At 38.8% G+C, this 12,285-nt stretch overlaps 1 protein-coding gene across 1 annotated transcript in view; it reads left to right on the forward strand.

The window, feature by feature from the left end:
- The window catches only part of LOC143693419 (uncharacterized), a 441,857-nt gene that overhangs the window by 15,026 nt on the left and 414,546 nt on the right, over nt 1-12,285 (forward strand). The window contains exons 2-3 of the mRNA XM_077174591.1: nt 1,110-1,295; nt 2,235-2,267. The gene's annotated coding sequence lies outside the window, so the exon portion shown is untranslated. The remainder of the gene's footprint in view (nt 1-1,109; nt 1,296-2,234; nt 2,268-12,285) is intronic.

Consider the following 12,285-nt stretch of genomic DNA (forward strand, 5'->3'; position numbering starts at 1 on the left):
GAATAAAAGCTTCCTTTTTTCCCCAACTAACTGTGCTTCCACTTGACAAATCATTAGATGTAATAGATCAGCTTCCTCTATTTGCTGCAGTAGTCTTGGAAAGTGGAAACTATATCATATTCTTTTGCAGGGATGTTCAAGCAAAAGTTGATGCATAAGTTTAAAGTGGCAATTAGGAATAAAAAAAAATGAACAGGCATGAAAAGGTTTCTGGAAGTTATTTACTGTTTCTTGAGATAATGGTATGTGAAATTATGCAATTCAAAGAGAATAACACCTTTAAAAGGAATAAGAGAAAGATTTTTAGTTTATTTTTTTCATTAACCCAGACTCATTTTTAAAAAATCATTTTAATGCCCAGGTGTCAAAATCACAAAATCTTTTGAGACCTGAGACACTCAGATGTATTTGCCTCAAACATTTCTTAAATTTCCTCAATTTTCAGATATAAAATTAAAAGTTACTTATTATCCTTGATCAAGTTACTTATTACCTATGAGGTAGTTGATTACTAGAAGAAGCATCTACATGTTCTTATGGATGATAGGAATATTTCTTTATTCCTAAAATATATGTATATGGGAGTAGTCCCCTTGTCTTTCTACAATATGAAATTTAGATATGGAATAGCCCAAATCCTGCATTTTCCTATAAATGTTTCTATTGATTAAGAATTGAAGAAAACACAGAAATGGGAACTGCTCTTACAAACTTACTCTCATCAGATGTGTATGATGGAGGGCTGTGTATGATGCCAGCTTTATGACAATAAGCCCCTCACCAAGATGGATCCTCCAATAAAACCTTCCTAGGAAAGGCAATAAAACTGGATATCACTGGGCAGTAGAAAGCTCTGGAAGGGGAAAACTTGCTTGCAATAGGAATTCACTCCCTTCATTCAAAGCTTTCTGCACATTGCAGATCACAATCAACTCTTCAGTCCTCCTTCTCCACAGACATTTTAGCCTGAGATGGAAGTGGGACAACCAGGATAACTGCTGGAACAAGATAATTAACTGAGATTGCTGACACATGGACTCATACTGCCAAAACAAATGAAAAAAAGCCCAAACCAGGTGATGGCTATGTGAAGTTTTTTGTATTCTCAGGTATATTTGATCTCTGTGATGAATCTGAGCCTGTCTTCAAGCAAGCTGCAGAAAGAACTCTGAGTTTGAGCATGAAGGTGTCTATAAGCAGTTGTTTTAAATGAAGAATTATCAAAAAACATAAAAAAAGGAAGTTAAGAGTGAATGTGAGGGCATACAAAGAAAGATGAATTTTTCTGTGGCCTGGTAAGTATTCAAAAACCATGGACTGAGGTTTTTTCCTGTTTCTCATAGAATTGAAAATAATATCCTTCTAAAAGTGAACCAAGGGGATGTAGGCCTCTCTGCATGGTGCTGAGAGTGTAAGGAGTGAAAAGAGATTGTTTGAGAATAATTCTAGTAATGCCAAAAGAGATTCCAAGAGATCTGTTTGTATGTGTGATATCTAGAAAACTAAATATGCTGATACTTGGGACTGTAAATGTGTGTATTACAAATAATTAAAATGGCATTTTAAAATCTTGTTAAATTCTACTGGTTATGTAAGATTGGGCTAGAAAAGGGCTGAATATTGATAACCAACTTGGCAACAAGAGCAGTACTCTCTTCTCTTAATTTTCAAATATTTTGGCATCAGAATACAGCAAAGGTAGTTTTGTTAAGATCTTGATATAAAAAGGCTTAAATGTTTGAGCAAATGTTTTGGGTTTTTTTTTTTTTGATGGTGGGAGGTTGCCCTCTTTCTTCAGACAGAGGGTGACAAGTAAAGGAATACATAAAACAAAAAGCAGGGAGAGGAAATTGCAGCCTTTGATTCTCTCACTTTCCTTTTGATTTTGAAAAGATCACAAAAGCAGTAAATGGACTACTCAAGAATTCCTTTTCTCGTTCAGCTCTGGGCTGCTTGGAGAGCTTTTACTTTCTTCTGACCCCTCTGTGGCATCCAAGACTTGCAGCTGTGCAAATTCCACTTTTTAGATTGGTAAATTGCATCCAACAAAGTGTTAGGATATAACTGAGGAGAGAAACAGAAAAGCATCAATTAATAGGAAAAGTGAGTGCACCCTGACACCCTAGGAAATGTAATGGAAAGCTGATCCATATTTTGATGTTTTTTACACTTTTCATGTTTTTTCACTAATGTAAGAACAGAAATAGTGATGCTATTTCTTTTTGCTTTTCTAGGCTGTGGATTTGGAAGGGAAGCGATGAAATGTGGTGAGTAGGTTGAGGTAGAGCAGCACTGTAATGTGCAAATGATTGCCTTGGTTATATCATCCTGCTTTCCTTCAGTCACTTGTGGCAAAATAAGATTTCTTGCAATGCTGACTTTATTTTCATGGAGAAAGGAGTTAACTCTGTGGGTGGTAAGGGTTGAAGAGCAATTTACGCCTCACTGGGCAGTCTGTGTCATTTAACTTGATATGATCTTGTTATGTATGCAGCACCTTTCTAAAATTTGTGGGACTTCTTAATGTCATCTATTCCTGCTCTGTATTAATTTTTTATGGGATTGAAAAAAAATCAAAGTTTTATGTTTCCTAACTTATCCCAAATCATTCTTGGTCTCTTGCAATGGTTTAAGCATATGAAATGTTCTCAATTCACATTTCAGTGAGATTCTGTGGGATGACAGGAAGGAAAACTTATTTATCACTCTGCCTAATTTCTATTATTTGCTGAGGTATCTTATATTAAATGTAAACCAGAATCTTATCCAATAATGGTCTGAATATGTTCTGGGAGTTCTACTTTGTTTTTTCAAGTTTCTCTTCCAAATATTTTTTTAAATTCTTGTCAGTAACCAGGACCTGTGCTGTATAGTAGGTAGCTCTGAAATCAGTTGGCTTGTTTAAAAAACCCCAAATGTTTTCCATTTATCAATAATACCTCATAGCAGATATTTCCAGGGTCCCTGTCAGGAATTGTCAGGCAGAGAATTGACAAGAAACTCTGGTGAGTTGAGGGAGGCCCCTGTGGATGTGCCTTGGATTCATTCTCACTTCCCTTGTTAGTGTGCATTGTGAGCAGCTGTGAGGTTTGGAAAGCTTGGCTACCAAAGGGTGGCATGGAGCAGCTGTGTTTGATTCTTTCTGCAGATGTGGAAAAAGGCACGATGGGAGTGTGCGATAGTGACAGGATCGGTTGGGAGGAAATTATGTAGCAGCCTCTGTTTCTGATGGAGTTTTCAAGTCAAAAGGATGTTTCTGTTCCACTTTTCTTTCTCTACCCCCCCCCCCTTTTTTTTTTTTCCTTTTTTTCCATGGTGTTCAGATTATGTGTGAGACAGATGCTCAGCCCCCAGCCACCATCCTCCCGTGGCTTTCAAGCCTCCAGTTTGATTGAATATGAGCACAGCAATGCTTTTTCTCCTCGAGACAGTCTGACAAACTCTCTTTGGTGTGAATGGTGCACTCGGTTGCGCTGGTAAACAGAGTTGTCTTTTTATCCAGATGGCTGGAGAAGCGATGACTTCCTCACAGTGCACCTGAATTGTACCATATCTCATTCCTCCAGGGAAGCAGAGGCTACAGATGTCATCTGATATTTCTTTCAGCTGATTCAGAAGTATTTGCCATCAGGCTAAGGCCAAATGCTTCCTTGTTGTGGAAAAGTAGATAACAGCACTTATTTGAACAACTTTTTATAATATTCATGTGGTGGGGCTCTCAGGAAGTGCTCCCACCTGAAGTGAGGCATTTTCAGCCACACAGCTGTGCAGCAGGGCAGAGAGGATTACAAGAGCTCAAGCTCTTCCAGCCTGAACTTTGCAGGGTGGGAGGGAGCTGATAGTTCTTACAAACTGAGAGGAAAACCAGATTTTCATTATTGTCTCAGTGGTGAACGTGAGGAGTTTTCGTTTGGGGATTTTTGGTTGTCATTTTTAAATAATTTTTTGTGTTGAAACCAAAGGTGAAGTCTCTTGTATTCAGAGTGCTCCTTTCAATGAAAGGGAAAGATTTCAGTTAAGGCATGAGCACATTGCTAAGAAATACATTGCTGAGAACAGAAGTCTAGAAAGCCACACAATTGAGATGACAAGCACAACAAAATCAGGGGTGCTGAAAGGACTTTGACAGTTTTCATTAGCAGAGTTGTCTGAGGGAAATGCCTCCTTTGCCTCCTTTTGGCAGTGAGTCAAGACAGCAGTGCAAGGAATGTTACCTTGGGCACTGAGCCAAGTCACTTTGTGGCAGCATTTTAATGCAGAGCACGTTAAAGAATTGACATAAATTAGAGAATATCAGTATACCTCCTATTTTAAATGTCACGTTCTTGACTTTAAAACTATTAGAGCTAACTGGGAGGGTGACCTGTGGAAACTTCTTCAACTAGGCAGTCATACCATCTAAAGTCTGCTGGACAGTGATATTTGTATTTAAATCGGAGCTCTATTTTCAAAGTGTGGCTTTTTCCTGTGAAATCATCTTAAGCACTTGCTGGCTGGTTCTGACTGTGCAACAATACAGTTAAAAGCTACAATTACTGGAGAGTTTCACTGAATGAAAGGCAGGGCTAAATCTACTGATAATTTCAGGACAGTCTTCAGAGGTTTCCTTTATTTCCCTCAGTCATTACCCTGAACTTGTAAGCAAATGATGCAGCTAAATGAAATGACTGAAGACACTTTCTAGTGTATTCATGCTACAAATTACTATAAATAGAATAGTTTTATGCCATTATGCCAGCACCTCTGAGATATAGTTCTTGTCCAACAGAACCTCAGAACTGTGGAAATCCATGGTCACTTACTGTGTGCATTCTGGAATATCACTATAGTGATTCAGGGGTGACATTTTCCCCACCTAAGAGTGTGGAGAAATGCATTTCACCTCAGCATGACTTTCATTTTCAGATAGCTGCTTTGGAAGGGAAGGCATGAACATCATGGAACTGATTTGGTTGCTAAACTCTGTTAAGATGTCGCTGATTTTTCACAGAAATTGGGTCCCTTTACTTCTTTTTCACCCCTAACATTCTGATTGCACTCCCTGCTTATGTAACGTGCATATGTCTTGCTATGCATAAATTTTTTTCCCATTGGTTGGTACCTGACAGGCTTCATAAACTTGTACATATTTTTGAGCTTTCTCTGTGAGGCAATTTAGTTTGCACTACAAATGCCTGACTTATTTTCAGTTGTTTGGATCTCAGGTTTAAATTTGGGTGTGGTATTAAAATACAAATCTGTTGGGTAGACACTTGCAAATTCTGTCATATGCTGTGAATATATGAATGTGAAGCACAAAATATTAATCTTGAGCTACTTCCCCTCTCTCTTTTCCCTCCTTGTACACCACACACATACATGCCAGAGGTTTTTGTCCCCTTTTGCAGGAGGAATAGAATGGGCATAATTCTGCCACCAGCCTGAGTTTTCAATTGGACTGTCAACTCTTGCCTTTCAAAATCAGGGGTCAGAGCATGAAATCTGCATCTCTTCAGGGAAATGCAATTCCAGTTAATCTAAAGAGAAAGAAAAAGATTAGTGACTTAAATTTCTGCTTGCTTTTTTGTTGACCACAATTGGCTGTGACAGAGCAAGATTTGCTCAAGATGGATTCTGTATTGCAGAATCCTGAGCTTCCTGAAAACTTTGAAATTTAAATTTGCTTTCCTTTTTTTTCTCAGTGTTAGCAGGCAGGATGTCTTCTGTGAAATGTAACTGTGGCTTAGGGTAACCTTTCTGCTTTGGGTGAGGTACAGACAAGGTTCTAAATTGCTGCCACCTGTATGTCACTATGTTTTTGTGCCATGACAGCAAGAAAATGGCTGAAGACATCCCAGTGATTTGTGCTGCATTTTTCAGCCTGGCTTTGGTAATATACGCAAAGCTGGCAATGTTTTTCACAGACTTCCTTAGGTTTGCAGTGTCTGTGAGCAAAAACCACCTCAATATCTGGTGTCTGCCTGAGCTTCAAGTACTTTGCACAGCAGATTCTCCCTGGGGTAAACAAACAGGTGCTTCAGGCTGAGGTTTCCTTCACAGCTCCTTGGAACCCGAGGATATTGCTTGGGTCTAGATATCCCCACATCACAAACTGTGTTTCACAAGACATTTGGCCAAACTCTCTGTTTGGTGCTGCTGTGCTGCTAATTTATGGGGTTGGTGCAGGCCTGATGGGAATGAGGGGAGACTGTCACAGACACATTTTATGAAAAATCCTTTCCTTAGGATTTTTTCTCCTGAGAGGCCTCAGGAACAAAATGTAAACAATATTTATCTGCTGCTGTGGAATGCAACGGGTGCATCTCTGTTTGGTCTCATGTGGTTGTTTCTAATTAATGGCCAATCACAGTCCAGCTGTCTTGGACTGTGTGGTCAGTCACAAGATTTTATTATCATTCCTTTTCTTTCCTTGCTAGCCTTCTGATGAAATCCTTTCTTATATTCTTTTAGTATAGTTTTTATATTGTATATGTCATAAAATAAGAAATAAGCCTTCTGAAACATGGAGTCAGATCCTCGTCTCTTCCCTCTTCCTGGGACCCCTGTGAAAACCACCACAGGGAGAGTCTGGTTTTGCCACATTTTCCAGCCATACTGTGGAATGTGAAAGTGCAAGGACTGCATGGGACCTCACTAATGGAAAGTCTGTAGTGCCATTCTTGGACATCTTCCCAAGTTTCTCACCTTCACTGTAGCTCTCATCTGATTTTAAAAGCTGTTTTTGGTAGATCCGTGTCTCTAGAAGAATATGTGCTCTTTTTTTTAATAATTTTACCTTGTTGGTGTGGTAGTGTCAAATCAATCTCCTTCTCAGATGAAAAAATAAAAAAAATTGTTAACTAGCAGTTCAGCTCCTCAGAAAAGCATTTAGTTACAAATGCTGGTATAAGCTTGTCCTTGCAGCCTTCTGTACTTACAGATGCCACTGTAAATTTCCCTGTTCAGTGAGAGCACCCATTGAAACAGCACTTTCTACAAAGAGAGACTTGAGCAAATGCAACAGAAACTTTACATTTGTGTCTTTATGACTTAATGTCTTTAAAGCAGCCATTTTTTAAGTCAATTACTTGTTTTCTTCCTTTTATGCCCAAGTACTCTTTTGTTGGTTTTCTGCTGTGCAATCTTTTATACTGGAAGTCTATTCTTTTTTTTTTCCTTGTTCTGTGAAAATGTGTCCCAATTTAACTTCTTAAGAGCTTATTTTAGTGGGTTTGTTTCATTCCCTGCTGTGAGGAAGTGCTGCAATAAGAGATTATTTTTCTGAGGATGATGGTGCTTTTTTGCTTGAAACTGCAAAGCTGATAAAGGTGCTTGATATTAAATGTACCTGACAACTTCAGGCGATGATGGGAGGGTCTGTGCTCCTTTGGTGGCTCAGGAAACCTCTTCAAGCCTCATGACCAGGTTGTGATTGACAATCAGACAATAGAGGCCTGAAGAGGTCATGTGCCAAGCTTCTCCTGTGGAATAATGAGGAATAATTCCAAGAGAGGGGGCTTAGAGGGTTGTTTGGGGTTGTGTTTAGTTTACAGTGAATCTACAAGGAAGGTGCCCTCTCAGGCATACCCAGGGAGATCTGGGGTCAGGCTAGAAGCTCTGCTAGGAACTTTCTTTTTGAAGTCTGTTCTTTCAGTTTTTCCATGGCCTCAGCACATATTTATTGCCTTTTCCATATTTATTTCCAGGTACAAACAGGTCTTTCTGGGGCTCTTCTTTAAAAACAAAAGAAAACCCCTTGCAGTATGCAGGGACAAACCCAAATCCCCAAAGCTGGAATGCAAGCCATGCTGCATAATGCCAGGGACTGACCTCCTGCAGCCCCTTGTGCAAACTCTTTTTTTATTTCAAAGAAGGGGCTTGACTGAATATCCAATCTTCTTCGCATATCATTCTACCTGACTAAACAATTTTTTTCCAAAACCCTGGTGATAATAGATGTGTTTTTCTTTACTGGCTGCCTTCCCTCTGTATTGCCAGACTTGCTGCATAAAATAACCAGAATTGTGCCAGAACTTGACCCTTGAAAGAACTTCTTGGATTTTTGTGTGTGTGTGTGTTAATACTTCATCTTCCCCTCCCCTTCCTTCTTTGGATGTCATAATCCACATTCTGCATTGAAGGAGTAAAACACAGAAACATGACAAAAGCATCTCATTCTTCATTTTTCAGTGGGTGCATGACAGCTTGGGGACTATTTTATCTTTTTATTTCCCTGACAATTTGCCTTTTTGTTATAAATATGAAATGACTGAACATAATGGCTCTTTTCCCCAATGTTCTAAACAGTATTAAGGCAAGGAAGGTGTTGAGTGGTGCCTGCCTTACTTACTCTTACTGGTTTATAGGTATTTAGCACACATTTGTAGCATATATAGATGTTATGCTAATATTTCTTGGTTTAAAATATTATGAAAGGAAATAGTCTAAAAAAGTACAATACCCTGATTTTTCTCTGAAATGTCAGTGTGCCAGGTAATTCTTCATGATAAAATACAGTAAGAACAGAGAGCCTAGAGTATTTTAATCTGAGTGGAATTCATTTCTTATGTAAATTAAGTGAGAAAATTGTACAGATGTGAGAGAATAGGAAGTTTCACATTCTAAATCCAACTTCTAATGTCATTGCATGAGTTCATCTTTCATTGAAAATTTTAGTAATATTCTGTTAAACTCAATAACAGGTATGTAGGAGAACTTCATAATGTAATGACTAAAGGTTTTGCAGTGTAAAACTACATATATAGAATTTATATATATAGATAATCTTATATTATTTGCCTGTTCCATTGAGTTAATTATTTGAAGTAATCAAAGCTCTGCAAGACTTTAGTATCTCCATTACCTAATAATTTCCACCTAGGTTTTTATATAGTGAGTTTCATCTCCTTCTATTTATTTAGAACACTGTTCCATCACAGCTCCCAAGTCAGGAAATCTTTGTAAACTTGACTGTCAAAGCAAAGCAATTTTCAGGAATTTGCTTAAATGTGTGTCCCCCCCAATGATGTCTCTATTTCTGACTCTGCATTTTGCAGGCTATGTAGAATAGACTCTATTTAAAATGTAGACTAGATAGGATTTATAATAATGTCACCTGACCTTCTCCTGTAACTCTGTAGGGCTGAAAAGTCTGAGGTAATCACTCAGTAAATGTTTGTTACTAAAGCAGCGACAATCCATAAATAGAACTAAAGTGGAAGCTGTATATTCTAGAACTTACCAATGTTTATTTCAACTGGTTTAGTTGTTCAATTAGTCCACAAATAGATTAACCACAGCAGATTAATTCAGGCTCACTATCCTACCTCTCCTTTCCTTATGATTTTCTCTTCTCTTTTTTCTTTCTTTTTTATTTTTATTAAATTATGGAAAGTATTTATCTATGTTTGAATACAGATGATAAACCTCTAGAGGTGGATTTTTGGAGATGAAGCTTCAGGGGATGGAAAGATAGACATTTACATTTAAAGTGCAAATTATTTGGGCTAGTGGGTTGCTATGTCTTCAGGGCCATTTCTGCCAGTGTTCCTCTAAATGCGACACATGGGACTGACTTCTTCAGCCTTAATAAAGATGAAGGTTACCAGAGCATGAAGCTTTACAAACAAGTGCTATTGATATATGTTGAAGATTTCACTAATTTCCATTTTAAATGGAAGCCAGTTTATAGCCTTGTAAAATGGAGGATCCTAATAATTGCTTTTAGCACTAAAAATAACTGATATGGCTGCAGAGTTACACAGCACTTCAGTAATGCAAAGCAGGAATTAACTGCAAAACACAGACATAGCCTTGGAATGGAAAACAGCACAGTGAAGGAGAACAGGAGATGGTGAAGAAAAAGAAAGTAAAAAAGGTTTTGGTTGTTTTTTTTTTTTTTGTTTTTTTTTTTTTTTTTTGCTTGAAGTGAGAGAGCAGTTACGGAGAAGCAATAACCACCAAGAGCAGAACATGTCAAAATAAAGATGCAACAATCAGTGGATCCTCCAGACAACAGCCAGGGGTTTCTATCCATAGTTTAGGAAAGTAGAATTTGAGGTAAAAAACTCTTGAGGGTGATGAGACTAAACCTAAACTTACATAAAAACAAAAATGAAGCATATGGAAGGAAGGGGGAGAGGAAGGTAAGAAATGAGGATGCATTTTTCCCTCATCTTAGGGGAAAGGAAGCAAAGACATTTGGTTAAGGCAGACATGTCTGCCAAAGTGAGAAGGAAAACTGAGTGGTATTGAAGCTATCAGCTTGAACAGTTTGAGCAGTCAGTCTGCAGACTTCCATTTGCATATTTGATGCCTTTTGCTTTTTTCTGCTGTATCAGTGGTATTTTCCTCTTTCTTGTTCAAGGTAGATGTGGAGTTAGACTCAGGTTATTGAAATCTGCTTTGACAGTTCACATTTGGCATTATTGGCCCTTTAATAGAATAAGAGAAAAGTTAAGAAAGGCTGAAGGGATGCTTTTATTTCAAAGAACTTGGAATAATCCCTAAAATCCCATTAGTGTGCATTCAAAACAACAAACAGAGAGAGACAGAGACTGAGAAACACATTTGACCCTGTGCCTTCAAATATTTACTGTATCTTGCTCTGCTGTGCATGAGAGTCCTGGGATACAGTTAACAGCAAACCTGGTCCCACAACCTTCCATCAGTGAAATCATGTCCAGAAGGATCAAAGGCAAAGAATTGACCTAAGGTCTTCCAGTGCAGACTGGTAACCAGTCTCTAGCCACAGTGTCTGTAAAAGTTTATAGGTATTTGACAGGCTTATATGAGTCTTACAAGCTCCTTTACATTATGTTGCCCTCCTGAAGGTCCTTTTGGGTACAGGCACGGCCTCCACTCACACACATGGCCATTTGTAACTGTCACCTTGTGAGGCAGAAATGAAATGTGAAAGCCTTGAGGCAGGAAGCCTTGGATGTTTGCAGGTTTGGTCACTGAAGGGAAAAAAGGTGAGCAAAACCTCCTTCCTTTTGTAGCAACACAAGGAGGAGATTCCCCTGCTAATATAAAACTCCAAACACTGGTAAGAATGTCTCTGATATTGATAAGAAACTTGAAAGGATGTAAATTATTTCACTGGCATTCTCAGGTGGGACTGAGTAGGTCTCAAAAAGTCTAAATCATCATAACAATCACAAATGCTTGTGATTAATATTCTGGATAGGATGTTGGGCTGGTCTTTAGGTATTGGTTTAGGTATTTGTTTGGTGTGGAGTGTTGGTGTTGTGCTTTCTGGGTCTTATGGGATTGTTTATTTGTTTGTTTTTCTGGTGGAATTTGTCTACTTAAGTCACTTGTCTCAGTGATGTCTGAAAAGCAGTAGGAAGTGTGGAGCTGCTACAGATGGTTATGCACATGCCTTCCTCTGCTGTGTAGGCTTTCTGCTCCTGTCCAAACTTTCTCCTGAGCTTTTCTGGGGGGGAAAAAAAGAAAAAAACTCTCTCCTGATGAAATTTCTGTATTTCTCACATCAATAATTCATAATGTTCATTCCCTTGCTGCTCTGAGAAAGGCAAAGAAAGAAGGAAGATTGAGGTAGAGGGAGGTGGAGAAGCAGGTTATTTCAGGAGAAAAGGACTGAGAGGTAATATAATCTAAAAGTGGATTGTAACTGCTCTCAAACTTGTCTTTATTGCCCTGAAGCCTCTAAATTATCTTTTCATAAAAGCCTGCTTCTGTAAGATGTGTGTTCTATTCCCTTTCTGGTCAAGAGGTCTCAGATTTCTGTGCTGCAGAATGATTATCTTGACAATCGATAAGCTTACACTAATCCACCTGTGATTTCCCATCCGAAATTATTTACTTACTGGAAGTGTCATGTAGATGACAAAATTGAGCTGAAACTGGAAGAGTTCAGCTAAAAATGCATTTATTTCCATTAGTTCTTTCTGAGAATTTCTTAGACCTGAGCTTTTAAGAGTTGTGGCGCTCCAAGGAGCTGCTTCAAGTGGGAAGGCGCACTCAAAGCTGACGAGTGGGAGGGAAACTTTTCCCTCACTTCTCAGGGAGAGCTGTGTGACTGCTGATGTACCAAGTGATCCTTGCTCCCTGGAGGCTTTGATCAGCAGATGCTTCCTTCCCCCTCCTTCAAACACGTTTTCCTGGGAAAGAGGTGTGTGTGATCCCATTTCCATGGCAGTGTCACTCATGTGCCTTCTCAAAATCCTGGCTCTCTTCCCTTTGGCTGCCCCTGCTGCAGGCAGCTCTCTCCACAAAAACTCCATGCCAGTGTTTCTTTATGGAGCTTAAAACTCCAGTGATGTAGAGTGGGCTTAGATTTGC

This window comes from Agelaius phoeniceus, chromosome 2 (genome assembly GCF_051311805.1).
Source record: "Agelaius phoeniceus isolate bAgePho1 chromosome 2, bAgePho1.hap1, whole genome shotgun sequence".
Taxonomy (NCBI): Eukaryota; Metazoa; Chordata; class Aves; order Passeriformes; family Icteridae; genus Agelaius; species Agelaius phoeniceus.